This window comes from Mus caroli, unplaced genomic scaffold (genome assembly GCF_978045245.1).
Source record: "Mus caroli unplaced genomic scaffold, Mus_caroli_1 scaffold_8, whole genome shotgun sequence".
Lineage (NCBI taxonomy): Eukaryota > Metazoa > Chordata > Mammalia > Rodentia > Muridae > Mus > Mus caroli.
Genome location: NW_028227263.1, coordinates 108,443,008 through 108,456,916, shown reverse-complemented (window position 1 = coordinate 108,456,916; position 13,909 = coordinate 108,443,008). Strand labels below are relative to the sequence as shown.

The 13,909-nt window shown below is 42.7% G+C and overlaps 1 long non-coding RNA gene and 1 pseudogene across 1 annotated transcript in view; one reads left to right on the top strand and one right to left on the bottom strand.

Annotated features, from left to right (window-relative positions):
- Positions 1 to 13,909, top strand: part of LOC147003325 (uncharacterized) — a 64,967-nt gene that overhangs the window by 48,788 nt on the left and 2,270 nt on the right. The window lies entirely within an intron of this gene.
- On the bottom strand, positions 7,204 to 12,984 carry LOC110288943 (MYND-type zinc finger-containing chromatin reader ZMYND8-like; annotated as a pseudogene).

The following is a 13,909-nucleotide window of genomic DNA, read 5'->3' as shown; positions in this document are numbered from 1 at the left end:
ATGGACGAAAGAAAGCATCTTCAACAAATTGTACCCATCTAACTGGATGTCTGCATAGAGAAGAATACAAATAGACCCATATCTATCACCATGCCCCAAACTAAAGTCCAAGTGGATCAAAAACTTCAACATAAAATGGGATAGACATAACCTGATAGAAGTGAAATTTAGAAGTAGATTTGAAAGCATTGTAGAGGAGAGAACTTCCTCAACAGAACACTGAAAGTTCAGGCACTAACATCAACAATTACTAAATTGGACCATCTTGAAAGTGAACCACTATGTAAGACAAAAGACACTATCAACAGGACAAAAAGGCAGCCTTCAGAATGGAAAAAGTCCTTTGCCATCTTTATATCCAAGAGAGGACTAATATCCAAAATATATAAACAACTCAAGAAATTAGACACCAACAAGCCAGATAACCCAATAAAAGTTGGATACAGATCTGAACAGAGAACTCTTGATGTGAGAATCCCAAATGGCTGAGAAATACTAAAAAGAAATGTTCATCATCCTTAGCCATCAGGGAAATGCAAGTCAAAACTACTTTGGGGTTCCATCTTCTACCTATCAAAATGGCTAAGATCAATAAGACAAGTGACAGCTAATGCAGGAAATGATATGGAGTAAGGGAACACTCCCCCACTGCTGATGGGAGTGCAAACTTACACAGCCACTATGGAAGTCAATATGGAGGTTGCTCAGAAAGTTGGAAGTTGATCTAACTTAAGACCCTGCTATGCTCAAAGGATCCCCTATCCGACTACAAAGACACTTGCTCAGCATTGATCTCTCTGGGAAAGAAGACTATGGACACATGGGGATGAGAACAGGAGGGCTCAAGCAGGGGAATGAGGGGAGAGAGTAATGGGAAGGCAACTGGAATCTGTATTCATTTAGAGGGTTATGTAGAAACCTAGTGCAGTAGAATTTCCCCAGAATCCATGAGAGCGATCCTAGAAAATCTCTCATTTTCAAATCTTCATAGTGGGTATGGAGCTGAAACTGTTCATCTTCTGCAATCAGGTAAGGCTCCCATCAGTGGTACTAGGACATCAACACAACCACAAAACCTTCAACTAACAGTTTGTCATGCCTGTGCTGGGCTAAGAGAGGCACCAAACTTTTGGGAGTGGCCAACCAATGACTGGTTCAATTTGTGGCCCAAGTCAAGAGAGGGAGTCCATACCTGACATTGTTTTGATCCTCAGGAACCAGAGGCTAGTCAGCCCAGAGACTCAAGGTAGAACCAAATAGGACTTGAAATTTTTTCAATGAAATGGTTCCTAAAGATACTCTGCCTAGCCCAGTTGTCATCAAAGAAGTATAGTTCAGCAACTGAGCTAACTGGATACAAAGACCCACAGCCAAACAGTAAGTGATGCCAGGGAAACCCTGAAGAAGATGAGAAGAAAGGATTCTAGGATCCAAAAGGGTAGAGGACACCATGAGAACACAACCTACAGAATCAACTAAGCAGAGCTCATAGGTGCTCATAGAGACTGAAGTGACAATCAGGAACCTGCATAGGTCTGAGCTAGTTACTCTGCATATATGTTATGGTTACATGTGGATGACTACCCACACTCTGTGGTTGACCAGGAACCAAAGGTTAGTCAGCTGAGAGACCCAGGATAAACCAAATATGACTGGAATTCTTGTGTGCTCTTATGAGACCCACCCCAACAGCAGGAGTAGGGGGTAACCCTGACTTTGTTGCATGTGCTTGGGATTCTTTTCCTCGTACTTTTCCTCTTACCTTGTCCAGGCTTGCCATGGCTGCAAATAGTTTCATTATAAATTGTTTATTGATTATTGTTTATTGATGCCTATCCCTGTGAGGCCTGCTATGTAGTTGTTGTTGTTGTTGTTGACAGTAAATGGAAGAGGAGTTGACTAGGAGAGGGGGAAAGTAGAAGGGTAACTGGGAGAATTGGAGGTATGGGAACCTGTAGTCCAGATTTAATGTATGTAAAGTACAAAATAATTAAAAACAAAAAGTTCTCTTGTAGAATTTTTGGGTCCATTATGTATACTCTCATATCACCTGCAAATAGTGATACCTTTATTTCTTCTTTACAAATTTGTACCCCCTTGATCTCCTTTTGGTGTCTTATTGTTCTAGCTAACACTTTGAGTACTATATTGAATAGATATGGGGAGAGTGGGCATCCTTGTCTTGTCCCCGATTTCAGTGGGATTGTTTCAAGTATGTCTCCATTTAATTTGATATTGGCTGTTTGTTTTCAGTAAATTGCTTAAATTACATTTAGGTATGGGCCTTGCATTCCTGATCTCTCTAATACTTTTAACATGAAGAGGTTTTGTATTTTGTCAAATGCCTTTTCTGCATGTAAGGAGATGATCATGTGATTTTTTTCTTTGAGTTTGTTTATATAGTGGATTATGTTAATGAATCTCAATTAATCTGGACCCCTGAGATCTCTCAAACACTGAACCACCAAATAGATAGCATACACCAGCTGATATGAGGCTCCCAACTCACATACAGTAGAGTTCTTCCAGGTCTGTGTTCATTAAGAGATGATGCACCTAACCCTCAAGAGACTGGAAGCCCCAGGGAGTTTATAGATTAGGTGGGGTTGGGAGTGGGGGTATCCACATGGAGATGGGGTGAGTGGGGAGGAGATATAGGATGTGGAACAGTTCGCATGTGGAGGGGGGGCTGGGGAATGGAATACAGAGTGTGAAACATGAATTCAAAATAAAATTAAATTAAAAAAAAAGAAAAAGAGAAAAATGAAAGGACATGACTCTTCCTAGCAATGGTGGAAGAGATAAAAGAGAACGTATACAGAGGCAAGGACCTCTGGGAGTGTCCAGATGAGCATTCATGACCATGAGCTCAGCCACATAAGGAGAGGTAGGAGAGGAAATGGAAGAAACATATCAAGAAGAAAGGAGATGAAAAGGGCCAAATAACCAAGATTCATTTCTATTTTGGTGTTTCGTTCTATACTATATTAATCTTACAACCACATTTTTAGTTCTATAAAGATACTTGTATGGGTTATGCAAGCTGCATAGATCAGTTAAGGATGAATTCTTTCTTATTTGAGCAGGTAAAAGACAACTGTCTTTTTTATGAATTATTTCAATCAACAACAAATGTAAAACATCTTCATCCATGTTTGTTCGGACTTTTTGAAGTCTTTCCTGTCTGTTGCCAAGATCTTCAGGAGATGTGCCCCTATCATATTTGATCCATATTAGTGTGGAAGGATTCTGAAGCCGTTTCTCCTTTCCTGTTACACAAATACAAAGCCTCTCTCCCAAAATAGCACATTCTGGGTCTGGTAACCCAACATGGATTGGTGCAATTTAGCAGTCTCATTTTTCTTAGGGCCTGCTCTACTCTGACCTTTCTCCCAAAGTAATAGTAATGTTATAAATACCAGAAAACTTACAACCACCCTCATTTTGATAATTTAAACAACTCAAAAACACTTAAAACAATTTCAAACAATTGTTACTATTTCTTTCTCTTTATCTCCTTACCTTTGTTTTCTACATTAGAAACCAAAGGCCTGGATTTCTTTTCTTTTTTTTTTTTTTTTATTAGGTATTTTCCTCAATTACATTTCCAATGCTATCCAAAAAGTCCCCAATATACTCCCCCCCCCAGTCCCCCACCCACCCACCCCCACCCCTTGGCCCTGGCATTCCCCTGTACTGGGGCACATATAGTTGGCAAGTCCTATGGGCCTCTCTTTCCAGTGATGGCCGACTAGGCCATCTTTTGATTCAAATGCAGCTAGAGTCAAGAGCTCTGGGGTACTGGTTAGTTCATAATAATGTTCCACCTATGGGGTTGCAGTTCCCTTTAGCTTCTTGGGTACTTTCTCTAGCTCCTCCATTGGGGGCCCTGTGATCCATCCAATAGCTGACTGTGAGCGTCCACTTCTGTGTTTGCTAGGCCCCGGCATTGTCTCACAAGAGACACCTATATCTGGGTCCTTTCAGCAAAATCTTGCTAGTGTATGCAATGGTGTCAGCGTTTGGAAGCTGATTATGGGATGGATCCCTGGATATGGCAGTCTTTAGATGGTCCATCCTTTCTTCACAGCTCCAAATGTTATCTCTGTAACTCTTTCCATGGGTGTTTTGTTCCCAATTCCAAGAAGGGGCACAGTGTCCACACTTTGGTCTTCGTTCTTCTTGAGTTTCATGCGTTTAACAAATTGTATCTTATATCTTGGGTATCCTAAGTTTTTGGGCTAATATCCACTTATCAGTGAGTACATATTGTGTGAGTTCCTTTGTGAATATGTTACCTCACTCAGGATGATGCCCTCCAGATCCATCCATTTGCCTAGGAATTTCATAAATTCATTCCTTTTAATAGCTGAGTAGTACTCCATTGTGTAAATGTACCACATTTTCTGTATCCATTTTTCTGTTGAGGGGCATCTGGGTTCTTTCCAGCTTCTGGCTATTATAAATAAGGCTGCTATAAACATAGTGGAGCATGTGTCCTTCTTACCTGTTGGAACATCTTCTGGATATATGCCCAGGAGAGGTATTGCTGGATCCTCTGGTTGTATTATGTCCAATTTTCTGAGGAACTGCCAAACTGATTTCCAGAGTGGTTGTACCAGCTTGCAATCCCACCAACAATGAAGGAGTGTTCCTCTTTCTCCACATCCTCGCCAGCATCTGCTGTCACCTGAGTTTTTGATCTTAGCCATTCTGACTGGTGTGAGGTGGAATCTCAGGGTTGTTTTGAGTTGCATTTCCGTGATGATTAAGGATGTTGAACATTTTTTCAGGTGCTTCTCTGCCATTCGGTATTCTTCAGGTGAGAATTCTTTGTTCAGTTCTGAGCCCCATTTTTTAATGGGGTTATTTGATTTTATGGAGTCCACCTTCTTGAGTTCTTTATATATTTTGGATATTAGTCCCCTATCTGATTTAGGATAGGTAAAGATCCTTTCCCAATCTGTTGGTGGTCTTTTTGTCTTATTGACGGTGTCTTTTGCCTTGCAGAAGCTTTGCAACTTTATGAGGTCCCATTTATTGATTCTCGATCTTACAGCACAAGCCTTTGCTGTTCTATTCAGGAATTTTTCCCCTGTACCCATATCTTCGAGGCTTTTCCCTACTTTCTCTATAAGTTTCAGTGTCTCTGGTTCTATGTGGAGTTCCTTAATCCACTTAGATTTGACCTTGGTTCAAGGAGATAGGAATGGATCAATTCGCATTCTTCTACATGATATCCGCCAGTTGTGCCAGTACCATTTGTTGAAAATGCTGTCTTTTTCCACTGCATGGTTTTTGCTCCCTTGTCAAAGATCAAGTGACCATAGTTATGTGGGTTGATCTCAGGGTCTTCAATTCTGTTCCATTGGTCTACTTGTCTGTCACTATACCAGTACCATGCAGTTTTTATCACAATTGCTCTGTAGTACAGCTTTAGGTCAGGCATGGTGATTCCACCAGAGGTTCTTTTATCCTTGAGAAGAGTTTTTGATATCCTAGGTTTTTTTGTTGTTCCAGATGAATTTGCAGATTGCCCTTTCTAATTCGTTGAAGAATTGAGTTGGAATTTTGATGGGGATTGCATTGAATCTGTAGATTGCTTTTGGTAAGATAGCCATTTTTACAATGTTGATCCTGCCAATCCATGAGCATGGGAGGTCTTTCCATCTTCTGAAGGGCCTGGATTTCTTTATTCTTCCATATATATTCAAAAACACTTAAACAATTAGCATTATTTCTTCCTTTTATCCTAAAAACAATGTGGTTTTTCTTTATTTCTTCCTTCTATGGAGATTAATATTGCTTTAAAACAATTAATATTATTCACTGAGTTAGGGTTTTTCTCTATCTCTGCTCTTGGTTTCCTACAATTGTGATTAAAAGCCTGGATTTCTTTATTATTCCATGTATACTTAAAAACAGTCTAACAATTACCACTATTTTTCCATTCTATTCTCTTTTTAAAAGAATATTTAAGTTTAATACAAGTTTTATAGAAAGAAAATGTGAAAAAATATTCCCATATGCTAAAATCAGTTATACTTCCCAAATAAGCCAGCTAGGCTAGATTGTTTTTGCTGTTGTTTTGTTTTGATAACCACAATTCACATTCACAAATTCTCTCTCTCTGTTTCTCTCTCTCTCTCTGTTTCTCTCTCTCTCTCTCTCTCTCTCCTCTCTCTGTCTCTCTCTCTGTTTCTCTCTGTCACTCTCTCCCTCTCTCTGTCTCTCCCTCTCTCCCTCTCTCCCTCTCTCCCTCTCTTCCTCTCTCCCTCTCTCCCTCCCTCCCTTGGTTCCTCCCTTCCTCCTTCCCTCTCTTCCTCTCCCTCTCTTTCTCCCTCTCCCCCTCCTTCTCCTTTTCCCTCTCCCTCTTCCTCTCTCCCTCTCCCTCTCTCTCTCTCTCTCTCTCTCTCTCTCCTGTTTTCTTCTACTGTTTCTTCCTTTCTTCTCTTGTCGGGGTAAAGTAGCTTGCCAATGTGCATCTTGCATTCTCTTTTCAACAATGAAGAAAAAGTAAACGGAGACTAAAATGTATAATGGAATGTACTGGAATGATATACAATTAATATTTTTTCTGATATATACACATCACCTTTTGCCTCGATTGATGCTCATTTTACACAATATACAAAATGGAACTACAGCAGTCATAGCGTTAACGGAATTATAGCTGGAAACAAACCACACACAGAGAGACACAGACACAGACAGACACAAACACACAGACACACACACACAGACACACACACACACACACACACACACACACACACACACACACTTCTGTCTGTGTCTTTCAAGCTCAGCTAGCTTGTGTTTTTGAACATCGTATCATAGGATCTGTGAGGGGTGGATAGCTGAGAGGTGGGTGGATGGCTTTGTGTGGTCGGTCCAGGACAGCACAGCCTGACAGCCTGGATCATATTGTGCAACAGTGGCTCCCTCCCCTGGGTATATGATGACAAGGGCCTATGTGAGAATAGCAACCCCTGGGCCCAGTCCTGCCACCACTGTGAGGCCAGTGGGCTCACTATCCAGCCCCTGGATTATCAAAGCATTCCATATATATGTGTGTGTGTGTGTGTGTATTTGCTTTTCTGTTTTTTTTAAGAAGTTAAGGTCCATATAGATATGAAAAGGAAAATTATGCTAGGTCAGTGACATCAAAACGTGTACCTACTTACACCTAAAATGTTTGGCTCACAGGGTAGAGCTGTCCCAGCCAAAGCAAGAGCTGGGATGAGGCAAGTTGCTGTCCTGCAGCCAAGTCCACGGGCAGAGTCTGAATGTTGGGAATTTGAAAGGTGGCAGAGACTCCAGGGACTCTTTGGTCATGATATTTTTCCTCCTGCTCTCTGCACTGTGTTCAGGGCGAGATGACCCTCGCTCCTCCTCACTGATGCTCCACAAACCTGCCTTGCTGCTCCGGGGAATGGGATTTGTGGTCTGGGTAGTTGGGGTGAGGCTGGTGGTCTGTAGTGGTTAGGGTCTAGGCAGGTTGTTTGTCACACCTCTTGCTAACAAAAACTTGGTTAGAGCCTAAGAGCATGGAGGAGAGCATCTCTCTGGAGCCAGAAAGGTCAAAAGGTGGAGTTACAGTCCTTGTTCTTCTCTGCTGACTCATTTCTGTTTGGGGGCCCTGGCTGTTTCTGAAGGTGCTGACTGTGTGTTGGAGGAGCTGCCCTGCGATGACTTATTTCCTGTTTCTGTGCTTGCCTTGGCATCTGCTTCCTGCTGAAGGGCAATAACTAACGTAGCAGACTTGGTATAGGACTTTATGTGCTCAGGCCAGTGGTCCTGCTGACAGGGATAGTCGCAGTAGCTGGTGGAAACGGACTCCTTCTTGCAGTTGCGAAACCATGGCTTCTTGGTTCTCCAGCTCCAGCTGCTCCTACACCTAAGTGATGAGCAGATCCCACTCCTGTTCCAGGCTCTGCCACACCTCAGCACTGCTTCATCTTTGGGAGGTCCTGCTGGTGCCACACCTGCTGCTTCTCAATCTCAATCTTCAGCCTTCAAATCTCAGTTATTGTGCTCCCAGTGGTGTTCTTGGGGAGGTCATTGTAGATTTCTGTCATCGCCCCATTTATGGTGTCCATCATTTTGCTAGTGCACTTGGCAATGTGCAGCCACATCTGCTGAGGCAGTGGCAATGGGCAGGTCCGCATTGATCCCAGATGCCAGGGTACTTGCAAAGCCCAAACTTCTGACCATGGCTGTGTGCTGGTCACCAGCGTGATGGTAGACATGGATGGGCTCTGAGTGACCTCCTTCTGCTGAACTGTTGGTACATTACACAAGCTGCATGGCTGGGACAGTCTCCTTCAGTAAGAGCAGCCTCTGCTTCAGTACAGGTGTTTCTGGAGTAGGCTGTTTTCCTGCTTAAGTGTAAGGTGGCAGTTTACCTACAGCATCTTGCTTAGACGACAGCACCTTGGGGTCTTTCTTGTTTTTTGTTTGTTTGTTTTGGCTTTTTGTTTTGTTTTGTTTTTGTTTTTTGATCCTCCCGCCCAGAAGGATCTTCTCCTAAGTCTATGACAAGTTCGTTCTCTGAGTCCGAAACCAAGCCCAAGTGCACTGTGGGAGAAACTGTTTCATCCTTTCCGGTTAGTTTGTCCTTTGTGGGATGACGTAATGGCTTTGCTTTCTCTCCAAAGTTCTTCTCAGGCTCAGAACTGGCCTTGTCCTTGGCAGGTGTGGGGTCTACATTCTCACTGACAGGCAAGTTACTCTACTTCCTCTTTACCTCCACTTGGTTTGTGGGCTTGGGCTCCCATTGATGGCAGTGGCCTCTTTGTCCACCAAACTCCCTTCTTTGTCCTCAGGGTTCTCCGGCTCATTCTTGGGCTTCAGTTCCTCATTGCTGGAGTACTCGCTGTCACTGCTCTCTGACTTTTCAGAACCCTTGGAATCACTGTGCTCTACGGCTGTGCAAACATCCTCTAAGATCTCATGCGTAGCTGTGCTTTCAAACTTTATGGTATTATCCAGGCTGAGGTGGAACTGGCTTTTAACCTGCTGCTTGGGAGCGATGAGGGGGACAGGGGCTGACTGCTGTAGGACTGACTTGCTCAGCTCCTTCAGGTCTATCTCGGCTTTGCTTTGATCCAGGTTCGGTGCTTGTGGACAGAAAGGCTTCCCTGCTTGCTCAGTCTTGGTGGGAGATGGAACCTGAAGGGACCACCTCTAGTCCATAGACAATGCCCCCAAGTGGAGAGATCCTACCTTCAAATTTTGAACCCAGAATTGTTCCTGTCTAAAAGAAATGCAGGAACAAAAATGGAGCAGAGATTGAAAGAAAGAACGTCCAATGAGACTGGCCCAACTTGGGATCTATCCCATTGGCCGTTACCAAACCCTGACACTGTTACTGAAGCCATGTTGTACTTACAGACAGGAGCCTAGCATGACTGCCCTCTGAGAGCTCCTACCAGCATTTGACTGAGACAGATGCTTACAACCAACCATTAAACTGAAATCAGAGACCCCTGTGGAAGAGTTAGGGGAAGGATTTAAGGAGCTGAAGGGAATGGCAGCTTCATAGGAAGACCAATAGTATCAACTAACACATATAACCCTCAGAGCTCCCAGAAGATAATCCACCAACCAAAGAGCATACATGGCTGTTCCATGGCTCCAGACACATATGTAGCAGAGAACTGCCTTGTCTGGCCTCAGTGGAAGAGGATGCACCCAATCCTGCAGAGACTTGATGTCCCAGGGAAGAGGGATGTAGATGTGAGATAGTTAGGAATTGGTGGGTGAGTAGGTGAGTGGCAAAGTACCCCCTCATAGGCAAAGGGAAGGGAATAGGGTGAAGAATGGTTGGAAGAGGGACTGCAAAGTGGGGCAATATTTGCAATGTAAATAAGTAAAAAAAATATAGTTTCAAGATAAAAAATGGGGGGAGGATATAATTTCCTCTTTTCTAGAAACCTAAAAGAAAAATAGCCTGTTGCTATGGGCAACAGATTCACTTTTTTTTTTTTTTGATATGTGAGGTCCTTTATTAGTTCTCAGTTGTGCTTGGAGAGAAATACGTCCTGTTAGAAAAACACCAGCTTTTAAAGAGGGGCCCTGGGGTCAGGGCAGTGCTCTGCCTCCTAACCTCTCCTTTCAGTAGCAGCCCACCTGGTAGTTCTGAGCCTCAGCTTCCATGCCTTGATTTATAGCAGCTTGAAATTTATCTTGGGAACTACTCACTTTCAGCAACAGTCACAGCACTGTCAAGTTACATGGATTTCTAGGGAAGACTGGGCTAAAACACTTCACAGTTGCATACTGTCCTGAAAACACTCTAGTTTTCCTTCCTCTTGGGTAGGAGCAGGTACCTCACTGGGCAACAGGTACCTCAATTGGCCTTCATCTGCTGCAGCCCTCTTTCCTGAGGCCCAGTCTCTTCCCTGGGCCATTTGCTGGGTTCTTTTTTCACTATCCAGACAGTAAGGACAAGTCTGAGGCTAACTGCCAACTTTAGGGTAATGTATCAATAGTGGACCGATGCCTTCTCTGTGATAAAATAAGGGAATCCAAATACAGAACACAATCTTTGCGGTAGTTTAAAAGCACAGATGGCTGAACGAACCATCATTGATATCAGGACAATTTGTTTTTCTTTTTAAATATATACGTGTTTTCTCATTTATGGGGAAGTAAAGTTAAAGATGAAGTGGCCTTTTAAAATTTAGATTTCAAGAATATGTTGTCTTTAGGAGCCAGAGGTGAAGGCTCTTCCCAACTGACAAAGCATAGCTGAAACATCGAAATAGAATTTGTAACATCCATTTATGAAATGGGATGGTAGTGAGAAGGACAGAGAAGCAGCATCAAGGCCTGGTCCAGGTGGGCATAGGCTGTCATTCCCTACACACTCTGATCCTTGATTTCTCTTGTGTACTTCTTCTTCTTCTTCTTCTTCTTCTTTTTTTTTTTTTTTTTTTTTTTACTTTTTTTTTTTTTAGTTATTTTTTATATAAATTTTAAAAATTAGGTATTTTCTTCATTTACATTTCAAATGCTATCCCAAAAGTCCTGTGGAAGTTGTCTTGGGACTATGTTGAGACAGGTATCTCTGATCCATTTCACAGATCAGCTTCCAGTTCCCATCGCTCTATACTCTCATCTGGGCCCATTCCGAATCTCTCATCCCATTTATCCTTCATTATTGGATAGTTTCTGGAGTACCCTGATGGCATCTGTCTTTTTCAAGGCTTGCTTGTTTTTTTTGTCCCCCTCCCCCTTTCTTTCCTTTGTTCAGCAACTTTCTTGTTTACATCTCCTTTGGGAAAATCCAATATGCCTAAGAAACAAGGTACACACAGTACACCGATTTGCTCCACCCAGCATCAATGAATTGCGACCTGATTTTGGATATGGCGCCTTACTGACGCCATTGACATGACGCCATCGATGTGTGTCAGTCTCTGGCAGCACATGCGCCTTGAGGTTACCTCCGGAGCTGATAGGGGCCCGCGCTTTGAAGAGTGGCGGCTGTTCTTCGTGGTTAGTTTGCAACTGTCTCTTGCTGGAGCACAAGAGCTGCAGGTCAGAAATTATTAAGTATAGTGAGGCGAGCTGGCATAGGGAGGACGCAAGGGAGATGGGGTCGCGGGAGGGCACAAGTGGGCCTTCGATATCTGCAGTAACGGCTGTAGTGAGATCTTAGGATTTTTTTTTTCCTGAGCAAGAGTGTGACTCTGGGTGGCCTAGAATTTACTCTGAAATAATTATTCACACTTTGTTATGGTGGCGTGGGATTTAGTTCTATTTCTGCTACTAAATAGTTTTTATGACTTCCTTTAAAGTTTACTTTTCAATGGTAAAAAGAAAGAGTAGGTTTAGTTGGTGTTGCTAGACAGAAGGTAGATGTGGATTGCTAGTGTAGCTAGTAAAAGTTTATTTTATTATGCTGAGGGTCTTTACCCAAGGTTTACACCCTAAATTCTTAACTACAGCTCTAAGCCCATCTCTCCAAGGCTACTTGCCTATATCATTTATCTTAGCTGAAGGTCAGGTCCAGACTATAGTAGTCTTTGACTTAAGGGTCAGGATCCTGAGGGAGATTCTCCAGTGTCAGGGCAGATCAAGGGGCATCCCTCCAGATATGCAAAGCAGAGCATATCTTGGTCTCTGCTTATGCACTGTCCAGTGGGTGTCATGGGATTCTAGGAATATGTCTTGTTATCTTGAGTGAGTGATGAAACTGGGTTCTGGTAAACAGTTTCAGCCATAGTTGTGTGCAGTGGGAGTCCTTGACTAAACTGTTTTCAAATGTCTTAAAGGCATTTGTTTTACTGTGCTTACTACAGGTGTCATTGATGGTCCCAGCTCTTCTAAATTTATTTATTCATTTCACTTTAAAGACAAAGTCTCCTTGTGTCACCTCCAAAACCTGCTATGTAGTCATGGCTGAGCTTGAAAGTGTAATATTCCTGTCTGAGACTTACAATTTACAGTCTTTCCCACTGCACCTAATCCAGAAAGCATTCTTGAGACTCAGGACACTAGTTCTGTCATGATAAATGGCAAAAAGTTATTCTAACAGCTATAGATCTTGGACACAAAGGCCAGCCTTTTCTCTAGCCCAGTTATTAGAGTCTCTTTATGGACCCTTTTAAAATATCTAGCTTAGCTTGGGTATCTGTTAGTGTTCTCTGTGATTCTCAGGTGGTTTTCTTAGAGCAATAGTGACACCACAGTTGCCTGTTTGCTAAAATCTGTGCTTTTTAAGAAGGATACAGGCTCACTTTGTCATTCCCAAAAATCAGTGTATGAAGAAAGATACCCATTAGAATTTACGTGATTCTTGTTTATGAGAGCAAAGTACTGGGAACAATATTTGACAGCGATAGACTGAGCAAATGAAGTATGCACTGCTTTATCTGTTAAATTTATCATGAGGGTGATAGTGTGCACACCTATAATCCAGCACTCATGAGGCTTGTACAGGATGACAGTTTGAGGCCCTCTTAGCATCCACATCAAGACCCTGTCTGAAAAGGCAGTCAATTGAAAGGTTCCAAATTTTTCATTCCTAGGCATCTCTTAGGAGAGTTACCTAACATAAGAGTCCCCAGAATCTACATATTTTTAAAATTTATTTAATGCCCTTTGGTGTTTTGCCTGCATGTATATATTTATAAGGAGTCAGAATCTCTGGAACTGGGGTTACACAAGTGTGAACTGCCATGTGAGTTCTGGGAAATAGAACCTGGGTCCTGTGGAAGAGTAACCAGCGTTCTTAAACTTCAAGTCTTTCCAGTCTCAGAAATGGTTTTCTTTGAGTGTGTGTCTGTGTGTGTGTGTGTGTTTGAGCACACATGTGTGTGTACATGTATCCATAGAGGTCAAAAGAGAACTCAGTTGGATCTGAAGGTACAGGTGGTTTGGTACCACCCAGCGTAGGGGCTGGAACCTCTGGAAAAACAAGTTCACTTGGCACTTGAACCATCTCGTCAGTATTTTTCATTCAGTTAACTTTTTATTTATATATTTATATATTTAATTACTTTACATCTTGGTCTCAGGCCCCCTTTCTCCTCTCTTCCCATCCCACCCTCACAAATCCCTCCCACCATTATAACCTCCTCTTCTCCTCAGATAAGGCAAAGCCTCCCTGGGATATCAGCCTGCTCTGGAACATCAGGTCCAGGCAGTGCTGAGTAGATCCTCCTCATCGAGGTCTGATCAGGCAGTCTAGCTAGAGGGAAGGGATGCAATGGCAGGCAACACAGTCAGAGACAGCCCTGTTCCAATTGTTAGGGAACCCACATGAAGTCCAAGCTCACATTTGCTACAAATGTGGGGAGGGGGCTAGGTCCAGCCTGTATATGCTCTTTGGTTGATGGTTCAGTCTCTGTTAGTCCTGATGGATCCAGGTTGGTGTTCTTGTGGTATACTTGGCATC